The 12,168-nt window shown below is 38.2% G+C and overlaps 1 long non-coding RNA gene across 1 annotated transcript in view; it reads right to left on the minus strand.

The window, feature by feature from the left end:
* Positions 1-12,168, minus strand: part of LOC132856760 (uncharacterized) — a 53,027-nt gene that overhangs the window by 39,941 nt on the left and 918 nt on the right. The window lies entirely within an intron of this gene.

The raw sequence follows: 12,168 nt of genomic DNA on the forward strand, positions 1-12,168 counted from the left end.
TGTGTTCAAATTCTGCCTGACAGTTTTATGGTTTTGGATATGAACAGCATGTACGGAAAATCTACACCGTTTTACTCCATCTAGTAGAATGCTTCTTCTCTTAGAAAAAGGATAATTAAGATCAGAAATATAATAAGCAGGATCTGTTACTTGTTCATGGTGCATTTGTTTTTTTTTTTTGTTTTTTTTTTTACCAAATCAGTCAATTACCCTGAATTCCATAGAGCATTTATTTATTTTCCAAAGAAAAGACTTTTTACTTGTCTCCAGGAGCATCAAGAGAAATGCACTATATGGACAAAAGGATGTGGAAACCTGACCACCAGATGCATATGTGCTTGTTAAACATGTCATTTACTTCTACTAATACTCTCCTTCTGTCCGCTTGCCTGTCTGTGCACTCATGAGCTGCTACCACTGGTGCAGCACTGAATTAATTACCTCAACATCCAGCCATTAAAATGTCAGAAAATCATACAGATTGCTTAACATTCAAAGTAATGCCTCGCCTTCGCTCACAGAGCTGAGAGGCAAACGAAGTTGAAGGACAATGAGCATCTATGTCAATATCTGTTGAATAAAATCCACAGCTGACAACCTGCATAAATATTTGGCCTCCATTGATTAACCTCGAAAATGACCAAACATTTTATCACTTCATTAGATTGAAAATGTTGAGAAACTAATAAGCTGGTGGTGAACATCTGTTGTTTAGATGATGCGTTTCCATCGTGTGCTGTTCGGGACATCTCACCTCTCAGAGCTGTTTTATACTTCAGGTGGAGCGTGAAGACAAATAATTAGTCTGTATTAAGTTCAGGCCTGTGACATCAGGAGAAGGTTAAGTAATGACATGGAAAGTGGAAGAGCGGGCGTCAAACAATGCTCACGTACAGTATACAAAGAAAAAAACTATGGCGTTACCAATAGCTGTTCCTCCTCCTACTGGTTTCCATAGTAACAGTGTTTATCAGTGTGTGGAGCAATTAGCTTTCCAAATAAAAAATTGGAGGGAGATTTGGTGTTTATCTTTATCGTATCGTACGAGCTGATGGAAAAGCAGCGTGTGCTCTTCATCACGGATCACTTGACCAACTATCTTCACTCTCGTTGGTTGTAGCTGCATCAAGTCACTCCATATTTGCATACAGTCAAAGGTTTCTCAACTCAGTACCATCAACAATGCCCAGATCAAGAGCCAACTATTACTGTTGTTCATGTCACTAGAAGTTGCCAGGGGGCTACGTTGGGGGTGTTTAACGGAGTGACTTATGATGATCACCATAAAACCTTCCATATAAACACATGTTTAATGCCTTAACCAGGCATTGTTTTCCCTCCAGTTTTGTAGCTGATGTTTACATAATTATAATCGTAGTAAATCACATGCACATACAAACCCAGTCATTTATAGATCAGATATCCAATTGATCTCAGATTTATGTACAAGCTGAAAGAATTAATTCAATTGTTTTTTTTGCTTTTTCACCTTGTCTAATAGATAATATCACCAAATTTATTTAACACCCCTCTTGTTGTAGAAATATCTAACATGAAGTCTTCTCTCTTACCAGTTCTTTCCCAATCAATGACGTCAAATCAATACGGCTGCTCACACAGTTAACAGTGTAGTGGGTTAAATCTATAACATTGACCATACTAATCACCATTAGTTTTGAGAAGCTAATTCTAAACATTATAGTCATCGTGAACGTTGCTAAGCTACTCGTTATTGTCTGCTTGTCTGCAATTTCAGTCCAATGTGTTGCATGAATATTTAAAGTTCACTACAGTAGAACGGAACCTTTAGACACTGGGGCATGTAAGTGTAAAAGCGCACTAAAAGTAGCTTTTTATGAGCTTAAACTAAAGACGTAAAGGCGTCAATGTGTTTTCCACTTTGAGCGTCAATCATCCGGAGGTACAGTAAAAATTACATTATTATGCACAACTTGCAAATTACCACTTACAAGGCACCGTGAACGCAGCATACTCTGTAACCTGCATTAACAAGATCTCATAATGGGCCTTCATGGCTCTGTGTGAGATGTTTCCTTGACCATTGAAATTCTGGCTCTTCTAATAGACATAAATGGACTTCTGGTCAGTGGAGTTTTTCCTTAGAGAATTACTGTGTGTCTACTGTATATGCATGAAATATGGTGCGTACAAAAAATGTGCACTCTCTGCAAGCAGCAAATATAAATAATAAATTGCTGTAGCTTCTCTCGACGGCGGAGGAGAAGGCACACGTTTGGCAGCTGCAGTTTCTCATACGCAGTAGATCTCTGAATCAGCTCAACTTCGCGCCAGGAATAACTGATATTTGCAACCTCTCACTCTGTTGTGAAATATCACCTGACTCACAACTGTTCTTGCGCTCTGTTATTTCTCTCTCTGCCGTTTCTCTCCCAGCTAGACGCAGCGGCATTCCAGATGGCACACTTTGCCTTGACAAATATTTGCTTACCGCCGTCTTCTTTGGTTTATTTCAGATTTATTGATTTAGCTAAACTGATCTAACACGGTAGAGAGAAGCATACGAGCAAAGACCTTCACTAATATTGGCTCTTTGGATGCCGTCGTATTGGGAAACTCGCTTCCAGCCGTCACGCACTTAACACATTTCCATTCCTCTGATCTCTTTCCTTTAATGATTTATCCTGGATTTTCTGTCACATGTGGGCAAAGACGTTCAGTGGCAGGGAGAGGTGAAGACGGCGGTCGGAGGAAATCAATTAATGTGGTCTTGTCATTGGAATCCTTGGAAAGCCTTATGGATTAAACTAAAGAAACAGGTCATTTTTAGAAGCAACAGGAGTTTAAGTGAAATGGATTCGAGTCCCTAGTGAGGAGGCTCTTTGACAGATCACCTTTTGATCACCTTTTCTTCACTTCTGCCAAAAAGAAACAATTGAAATAGTTGTATTTACTTACAGGAAAAAGCACCAGTGATGCTTGTGCAATCATTTGTTTTTGTCTGCTCTTGTCTTGTCTTGTCTTCTGACAGATGACTGACCCGGGGCGAAAACGCAGAGATGTCGAGCGGCGTTTGTTCTGCCGCACCATGCTGACAGTCTGGGAGGGATCTCGGTGATCCGAGCTTGACTAACTCAGCGGAAACAACAGACCGTGTGCACTTGCTGTGAAACTGCTCACTCTATCGAACTGAACTCAGTTTGATGCCTTAATAAAAACAGTCACCAGGCTCCAAACACAGGTAAACGAGACACAGTTATAGTGTAACATCCTGGATTACAGCAACTGATATGTTTGTTATTGGTAGCTTAATGGGAAATCATGTTAGGCAAGGCAGAAACATAGCTCTAAGGTGGAGAGATGGAGAACAGAGTGGGAGGAGAAGAATATGACTCTGACAAGGCTGCGTATATGGCAGCTATGGCAGAGGAGCAGATGTGAATCCGCTGGCTCTGTATTTTATACGAGGCGTGTTAGGTGTGCAGTCATGCGACACATCTGCAGCAGGAACTTCATTACTATAAAAACATTTCCCTGGTGATAATTCTTTTATGAAGAGAGAAACCTGATCTTAATTTTTTTTATACGCAGAGCTAGCGTCAGCGCCGCAGAACATAAACACTGAACAGAACCATGCAGGTCTCTCACCAAGCAGCCTGGAAGAGAAGACGCCATTCACCCCAGTGCGCTAATAGAAAAAAAAAAAATCCTGCACTACTCAATTTCTTCATTTCACTATCTAATGGTAATGGACAAAGAAATAAAGTCATGAAGCAATGAAATGAAATATTTCTTGTATTATTAGCCGAGAGCTGAAATTAGAATGACAATAAGACAGAGCCACCATGGAGCCAAGACCAGTGCTGTGCTGTGTTATGCATCCAAGAGCTTTCTATAACCGATAGATAAATAGACACAGACAGACAGACAGACAGACAGACAGACAGACAGACAGACAGACAGACAGACAGACAGACAGACAGACAGACAGATAGATAGATAGATAGATAGATAGATAGACAGATAGATCCTTTATTCATGCCAGTGGGAAATTCACAACTATTACTATTACTATTAATCATAATGTTTAATGATGTACATATAAACATTTGAGGTCATCTTATATGAGTTACCTAGCACAGAATATGTAATTAATCTAATTTACAGGTGCTAAAAGTGTTTCAGAAGTTTCTCAGTGCTGACATTTACAAGCAGGAAGCATCACTGACTGCTGCAGTGTGAAAATAAAAGTGCATTACAGTGTTTTTAGTTGTCCTCTGACCCTCTGGCCTCTCGCTCTGTTTCCAGTGTCACTGCACTGCTTCCTGATGAATATTCCCAGACGCCAACAAATGGAGTTTGCTCCTGTTTTTGTTGTGTCCATGTTGATCATCGAATGTCTTTGTCATGTCTCAGTCCACAGTGGAGGTTAATATGAATCTCATACGAAAGTAGACACTCAGGACTTTCTGTATTTCCAAGTATTTCTGTTTTTTTTTTCTACCCTACTAGGGGCAATCACACAAATGTTTTTTTTATCGTCAGAGTAAACAGTGATATCAAACCCATTTCTGCTCTCTGAGATGCCCCAAGTGTTTGTTTATAATCAGCTCAAATTTAGCTTCGACACAAATTCTGTGTTAGATTATCAACAGAGGGATGAACACACATTTCATGCTGGATGCCAACAGAGTCCTAACTTATTTTAATTCAAAATCTCAGCCAGAACCTCATTCATTTCTTTATACTGATAGAAAATGAACCATGAGTTAAGGCTGAGACTCCTCCCCTGTGTCGACCCGACAGGTTACCCATAATAACCCATACACAGGGGAGGAGTTTCTTCTATGAACAGTCGACATAGGATACACACTCATCTATTTTTTAAATCCTTTATACACACATCTATTCATCCTTCATACATTGCTCAAGTGGCAAATAGAGATTTCAGTGACTTATTGTACATCGTCGCTGCCGAAACACCAGACTGATTCGATTTTCATGAAGCATCTCAGACATTTCTAATTGAGATTTCTGATTATATGCCAAAAAATCCCCTTCTTACAGACCGAATCTCCCAAGACGAGTGCTTGTTAAAACGTGACAACGTTTTGATCTGCTGCAGATCTTCTATAATCTCAGACACTGAAATCCATAGAGAGAAATCTGGCTCGAAAGCCAGGACTGATGAGATATTATTTAATTAGGAATGAAGAGATTTTTGTTTCCTTCAACTGTCTACCAACAGACTGAATGTTTTGTACCAAAGTAATTTTGGACATCTCTATGATTCCCTCTAAGCAGCTCCGTGCAATAGTGTGATGCTGCCAACACCGTGCTTTACCGTGTCCTGTGCCTATGGTGGATTTTAGGATGCTAAACTGTCTCATTTTTCACCAAACGTCCATTATGAAATAAAATAATGTTCTTATCGGAGCACAAGACATTTTTCCACATACTTTGGGAAAAAATGAATGATATGCGTATCATAATCTCTTTTGAACAAGAGTTTAAGTGAGGCTGGTTTATAATGAGTGAATTATAAATGCTTATGATTGTGTTATGATTGTGTTGTGTGTGTGTGTGTGTGTGGGTGGGCTGCCCCTTTTGTCTAAAAGTGTAAAGTGCCCCTCTCTTATTAGTAGTATTATTATTATACATAACAATACACGTCTAGATCATTTTCCAGTAACAATAATAATTAACACAACCCACACACAAAAAATAAATTTAGGTGGTCTTATTTACGCAGAGGTGGAGCTGAAGGCGGATTTACCTTTACTGCGCTTTGCAGCCGCATCTTTTTTTATTTTTATTTTTATTTTATTTTAGACTTAATTCAAATACAAACATTTAAGGCATATTTAACAATCATAAATCAGTGTTTCGTGTTGATACAGCATTCAAAGAAAAACAGAACAAACAGAGAAAAAGGAAAAAAATAAAAAATTCAAAAATTCAAAAAAAAAAAATTCAAAAAGGGGGGGTGGGGGTCTTAATCTAATAACATATACGAGTCCAAAGCCGAAAGAAGTTTCAGGGCATTTCTGTCCATCATCCATTGAAGGGATTTTACAAATAACTTCAAATCATTTTTCCATCCCGTGAAATGGGGTTTAACCCTTAAATACTTGCATTCATTCATTCATTTTCTACCGCTTATCCGAACTACCTCGGGTCACGGGGAGCCTGTGCCTACAGTATCTCAGGCTAAATACTTGCATCTGTGGATAAAATGTTTTCCTAACACAATCAGGTTATTTATCAAAAATTCTATATTTTTATCATTTATAAACACTCCAACTTTAATTGAGGTCATATTCAAAGGATGTATCAATACGCAGCCGCATCTTAGCCGCGAGTCTTCAAAACAAGAGCAGCAGACAGGTAAAGTGGAAAATGGACATTTATCCTACCATAATGTTGTTGTAAACTCAGCAAATACGGTAGCACGGGACTTATGATTAATTATAATATAAGTATTACTCGATTGCTGCCACGTTTCTGACATTGACATGTCTTTTTCTTTAATCCAAGGCCATTAATACAGTAGGCTCTAGCATAGTTTAGAATGTGCTCATGTCATTAGCTCGAAGAAATGCATTTAGTGAAATTAAATCTAATTCCACGTCCAATTCTAACGTAAAACACATTTATATCTTTGATTTAATGATAGCTAACGCTTCATCCATGTAATACAAATAAAGTTTTCAATATCAACAAAACTAAACATGAATTCAACATGATTAACTTATTGATTCTCACTGTTATCATCATCTCCTTATTTTTGCTTGATGTGTGCATTCTATGTCTATCAATCAACAAATTTAATAGAATGCCAAGGAAGGTAAAGGTAGCATCCCTCTCACAAGTTGGCTGAGGAGAGAGAATAAAGATGACGGTACTGTTTGTTTGTTTGTTTTTATGTTTATTTTTGTTTTTTTAAGCTAGTAAGCTATTACTTATATTACGGTCTAAACAATACTTTAGACATTTTTGTTAAATGAATAAATCACCCAAATTGATTATTCTCTCATTTAATCATCTATATGTTTCAATTCTGTATGACTTTCTTCTGTTGAATATTTACAAGATTTGTTTTGTCCATATATTGAAAGCCTGTGGGGACCAAAATGGAGTCCCCATTAATTCCATTCATTATATGGCCATTTGTTTTTCATAGAGAGCTGCAGTTCAGATAAGGAAAGTATTGAAGAGATTCAAGGGAAAGCAGCTGAGACAAGTGAGAAATGTAGGAGATGTTAGAGCCAATGAGGAAGAAAGTGAGGAAATACAAGGAGACATTAGGCTCAATGAGGAAGAGGAAGAGATGGAAAGAGAGGTACAAGAAGAGATGAGTCAAGAAAATTATAGAGAGATAACAGAGGAAGGAGCTGCAGGAGCAGATATTGAATACCAGATTCAGGGTACAAGTGAACAAGACATTAACCAATCCTTGTTGGCCTTACAGTTTCCAACAGACCCAGCTCATGTTGATCAGCTTAAAATACAGGTTAATAGCGACTACATACAGTTCTGCTGTTCTCTTGGGCCATGTCAGCCAGTAGTCGGCGTTCCAAAAAAAATCCACAAGGAATCCTAAAGTGCCTAAAAGACAATGAGATTGAGTCTGTTTTCAACTCTCTTTCTGAACTCCTAAAAATGTATGCAACATTGCCTGTCTCCACTTCTACAGTTGAGAGGTCATTTTCTAAGTTAAAACTTGTGAAATCCAGTCTTCGAAGTCTGTGTAATGAAGAGAGGCTTTCTGACCTACTGATGTCATTTATTCATGCTACATAAGTCATTCAAATATTTAAAAAGACAGCAGACAGACGAATACTGATTTAAATACATGTAATTTCATAAATAAGTTAAAATCTGTACAAAAACACATTTGGTTATGTTTATTGAAGTAATATTTTTGTCTTTTTTTTTTTAGGGTCCTTCCGCCCCTGCCCCACTGCAGGTCTGTGCACGCCACTGGTCAGGTGCCTTTCAAATGAAGTGTTAATGTATTGTGCATAGTGCTAAATGTTGGGAGAAAATATGACTGGATATTTTATATCTAGTTATGGTTCTCAACTATTATAACAAATAGCAAAATATTGAATTTCCGCACTGAGCGCACCTGAATATAAGCCGCACCCACTGAATTTGAAAAATCTTATTATTTATTTATTATTAAATTATTTATTTATTAAATTATTATTTTGAACATAAATAAGCCGCACACGTCTATAAGCCGCAGGTGCCTACAGGTACATCGAAACAAATTAACTTTACACAGGCTTTAACGAAACACGGCTTGGAACAAAAATAAATAGGCTTTAACGAAACACGGCTTGGAACAAAAAATAAAAAATTAGCAGTAAACAGTAGCAGGGGCGTAGATTACGCGTGGGGACGCGGGGACATGTCCCCTGCACTTTTTTATAAAAAGTAAATTCGTCCCCCTCACCTTTTTAGTGGAGAGTTGTGTTCACCACATGTTGAGGTTTTAATGGAGCAATGTATATAAATGCAGAGTGATTTAAAATTCAAAGAGACAAGAAAGTTTAAGATACGTGACGTTCACGGCAATCAGTCACTCACTTGTCATCATCACGCCGCCCCCAGTACTGTAGCTCGAGTCGCACCCGCGGTCCAGCATTCGGTTACGATGAGCTCAAAGCGGCAAAAAACGCTTCACTCCTTTTTTATAAAATTGTCAAGCAGTGTAAGTTGGCATATGGTATCCGAATTGTGTTGCACAATGTTGAGTAACTCTGCCTGTTGCTCTTGTTGAATAATTAGCAAGTTTTAATTTAAAGGATTATAAGGAAAAATAGCTGCTTTGACAAACGTTATATAAACTCTTTTATAACGTCTTTAGTTTTAACAAGTGTGTTATCAAAACCCTTCAAATAAGAATAAAGATAATGTTGAATTGAGATTTTACAGCATGTTTAACTCTGCCAATTCTACATAATATCAAGTATGTGTCACTGTACAGTATGTACACGACAGAGACGAGGACGACGAATAGAGACATTAAAGATGTCACTTTAATAATAAGGAGCAGGTAAATCACACATACATCCAACGTAGTAAAGACGACAATGAGTGAAGACAGTGGTGATGAGTATAAATAGAGTCCGGGTGAACAGACAGGTGAAGACGGGGAAACAAACATGGTGGATGACGGGGGGCAAAGGATGATGGGCAATGTATTCCGGTGAATGAGGGTGGATCACAGGGGAAACGTTACAGTATGCTGATATGTAAAATATGTCCTTTTAAGGGTACTGTCCCAGGGGCAAGCTGTTCTATTTCTTTCTTTCTTTCTTTCTGTTTTATAATCATATATAATCATAACGCATATAAAGCATGATTTAAAAAAATCATGATTAAAAATAAAACCTGTCATTTACACAAGGGTTAACTGAAAAAAAAAAACAGATAACACTAGACATTTCGTCCCCCCACTTTTTAAATGATGGCTACGCACCTGAACAGTAACCTACCAAGAAAGTCATTGGTCACTATCTTCCTCCTCTTGTGCACTGAAACCACTGAAGTCATCTCCTTCGGTGTCGGAGTTAAAGGTACTGTAGGGTCTCCGATGTTTAAGAAATGCTTCAGAAAACTGAGTAGGACGTGTTAATATAGGATCAGCTTTCCAGCGCTGGAGGGAACTGAAGGAGCAGGAAGTTGGCGCATATTCACAGATTGGAGTTTCCTGAGTCAATAACTCCTGAGCTAAACGCTGTTACTACACAAAACACGGTTGTAGCTGCGTCTCTACATTACTACGATAGAAAAGAGGTGTTATTTGTGTAGTAACAGCGTTTAGCTCAGGAGTTATTGACTCAGGAAACTCCAATCTGTGAATATGTGGCCAACTTCCTGCTCCTTCAGTTATCTCCAGCGCTGGAAAGCTGATCCTATATTAACACGTCCTACTTCTTGCCTTATCGTAAGCCTTTCTTCGCTTTCTTTCTTTGTTTTTATCCTCCATGTCAATGTTAAAACCGCTTTCTTCTGATGTCACACATGCGCACTGAACACTCTCTCCGCCGCATATTGACAAGACGCCCCTTTCTGCTCATTGGCTACACGTTAGTTTTGATTTTTGTTTTGATTTTTAGTTTGTGGTCCCGACTCAGTTTTCTGAAAGCATTTCTCAAACATCGGAGAATCTACCTTTAACCCGTTCGGCAATTACTTTGGTCTAATGAAAGCTTCATGCTGTCAAAAAATCACAGAACGTGTTTTTTTGAAAAAAAAAAAAAATTGAAAGCTGGAAAAATCCATATATTAGCCGCGTCATTGTTTAAGCCGCAAGGTAGAATTGCATGACATTTACTTTTCTAGATCATTCAGATCAGTGATACAGATATAAATCCAAATCCAAACAAAATAAAATCCAATTGATAGCGTTACGTACGTATCTGTGTCACCATGCACAAAGATTTATGCTGTATCTATAACTATAAAAAGCTCTTTTGACACTTTTCTCTCTGCACTTTCTTTGAGGCAATTTATGCAAGCCATGTTCCTTTTCTTGCTGACTCAAGCCATCCTGGTTGAGCACAGCGAGCATGAGCGTGGCGTGTGGAGAGCATCATGCTGAAACGTGCACCTAGCTGCAGCAGACGTGGAGCAGAACTGATATCCAGCCAGTTCGGACACTCCTGGGATGTGTGAAGGGCTTTGTTTTTGACCTTGAACAAAGTGAGGTCATCATACAGTACTGACTAGTCCCATGCTTCCATTGGCTATAGTGGCTATTATAGCGTCTCTCCAGATGAAAAACTATTCTTTTAAATACTGAACCCATGCACTGTATTGGACTAGAGAAGGTGTAACTGGGGCAGAGTGAACTTCACGCTGTATGTGCGATAGGTCACAGGGGACAGGTCTTGTTTCAAGTAAGTGATGCATTTAATAACAGCATTTTAACCTTTCGAGAACTTCTGTATCACCCATCACTGTTTACTCGCTGTGCTATAGACTTCCCTTATGTGCTTCAGTGAAGCAGAAATAATATTAAAAACAACAAACTGAACTACATTTGAACACTTTTTTTCCCCTGACACTCTTACACTACACTGGTTCCCTACAATTCCTCAAATTCCTTGATGGATGAACATCTAATGATGGAGTGATAATAACAGGGAGGTTGAGCATGGAGTAATAGTAGAGAATCTGATCATGAGGTATAAAGCAAGGCTAGTTATAAGGTCTACACGGTTATTCTGGTCGTTGGCTGAGTGCATCAGGAATAAGCATTTCCACTCTGATGACATATCTTCTTCTCTCTTTATAGCAAGTCTTCTCTTTTTTGTATTTTTTTCCCCTTTCATCCCATATCCTACTCTTACATTTCCATCTTCTCTATGGCTCTTTGATTGCAGCTTTGGCATTTGCTCCTGAAACACACCCTGTACTTGATTCTTCGTGACATTAAGCCTGACACACCAAGTAACATTGAGTATTTCTCTCTCTCTTTTTTTTTTAAGCTAAATCTGTTCTTCTTTGTCAGCAGTGGTTGATGGTTATTTTTTGTGTCATGTGTCTTAAGCTCTTACCTAAGACAGTACTGACCTGTCATGGGATCCTGGAGTAGTTTGCTATTTTACCGGTGCTCCTGTGTGCCATAATTTATTCCCTTCTAATCTGCCGTGTTGATATTTTTCTCATGCCTTTTTTTTTTTTTTTTTGGGGGGGGGGGGGGGGGTTTTTAATAATTATAATCATTTCAAACATAACATGCAAACTCCACACATGCAAGGCGGGAATCGAACCCCCACCCTGGAGGTGTGAGGCGAACTTATAATACATGAATATACTTCTGTTCTTGTTCCCTCGTTATGTTTTTGTCTGATTTTGTTGTTTGTTGTTCCTTATTGTGCTGTCATGCCATTGTTTTTCTTAATTTTTTTTATTCTTATTTCCGCTTTAATAATAATAAATTAATCCCAATAAACTAATACAATCCAAATACGGCTTTATTCAGCTTGACTAGTGGACTGTTTTAAATGCTTTCTTTTAGAAATTATGCTGAAAAATACAGTTATACGTCAAACTGCAAAATAAGTGAATATTCAGTGCATTTTAACATCATGAATTTAATAAATAAATCAGAAATAAATCAAACTGATTAGGCTACCAGAAATGTGGAGGTCACAGTTTTGTTTTGCACTT

This window comes from Tachysurus vachellii, chromosome 14 (genome assembly GCF_030014155.1).
Source record: "Tachysurus vachellii isolate PV-2020 chromosome 14, HZAU_Pvac_v1, whole genome shotgun sequence".
Lineage (NCBI taxonomy): Eukaryota > Metazoa > Chordata > Actinopteri > Siluriformes > Bagridae > Tachysurus > Tachysurus vachellii.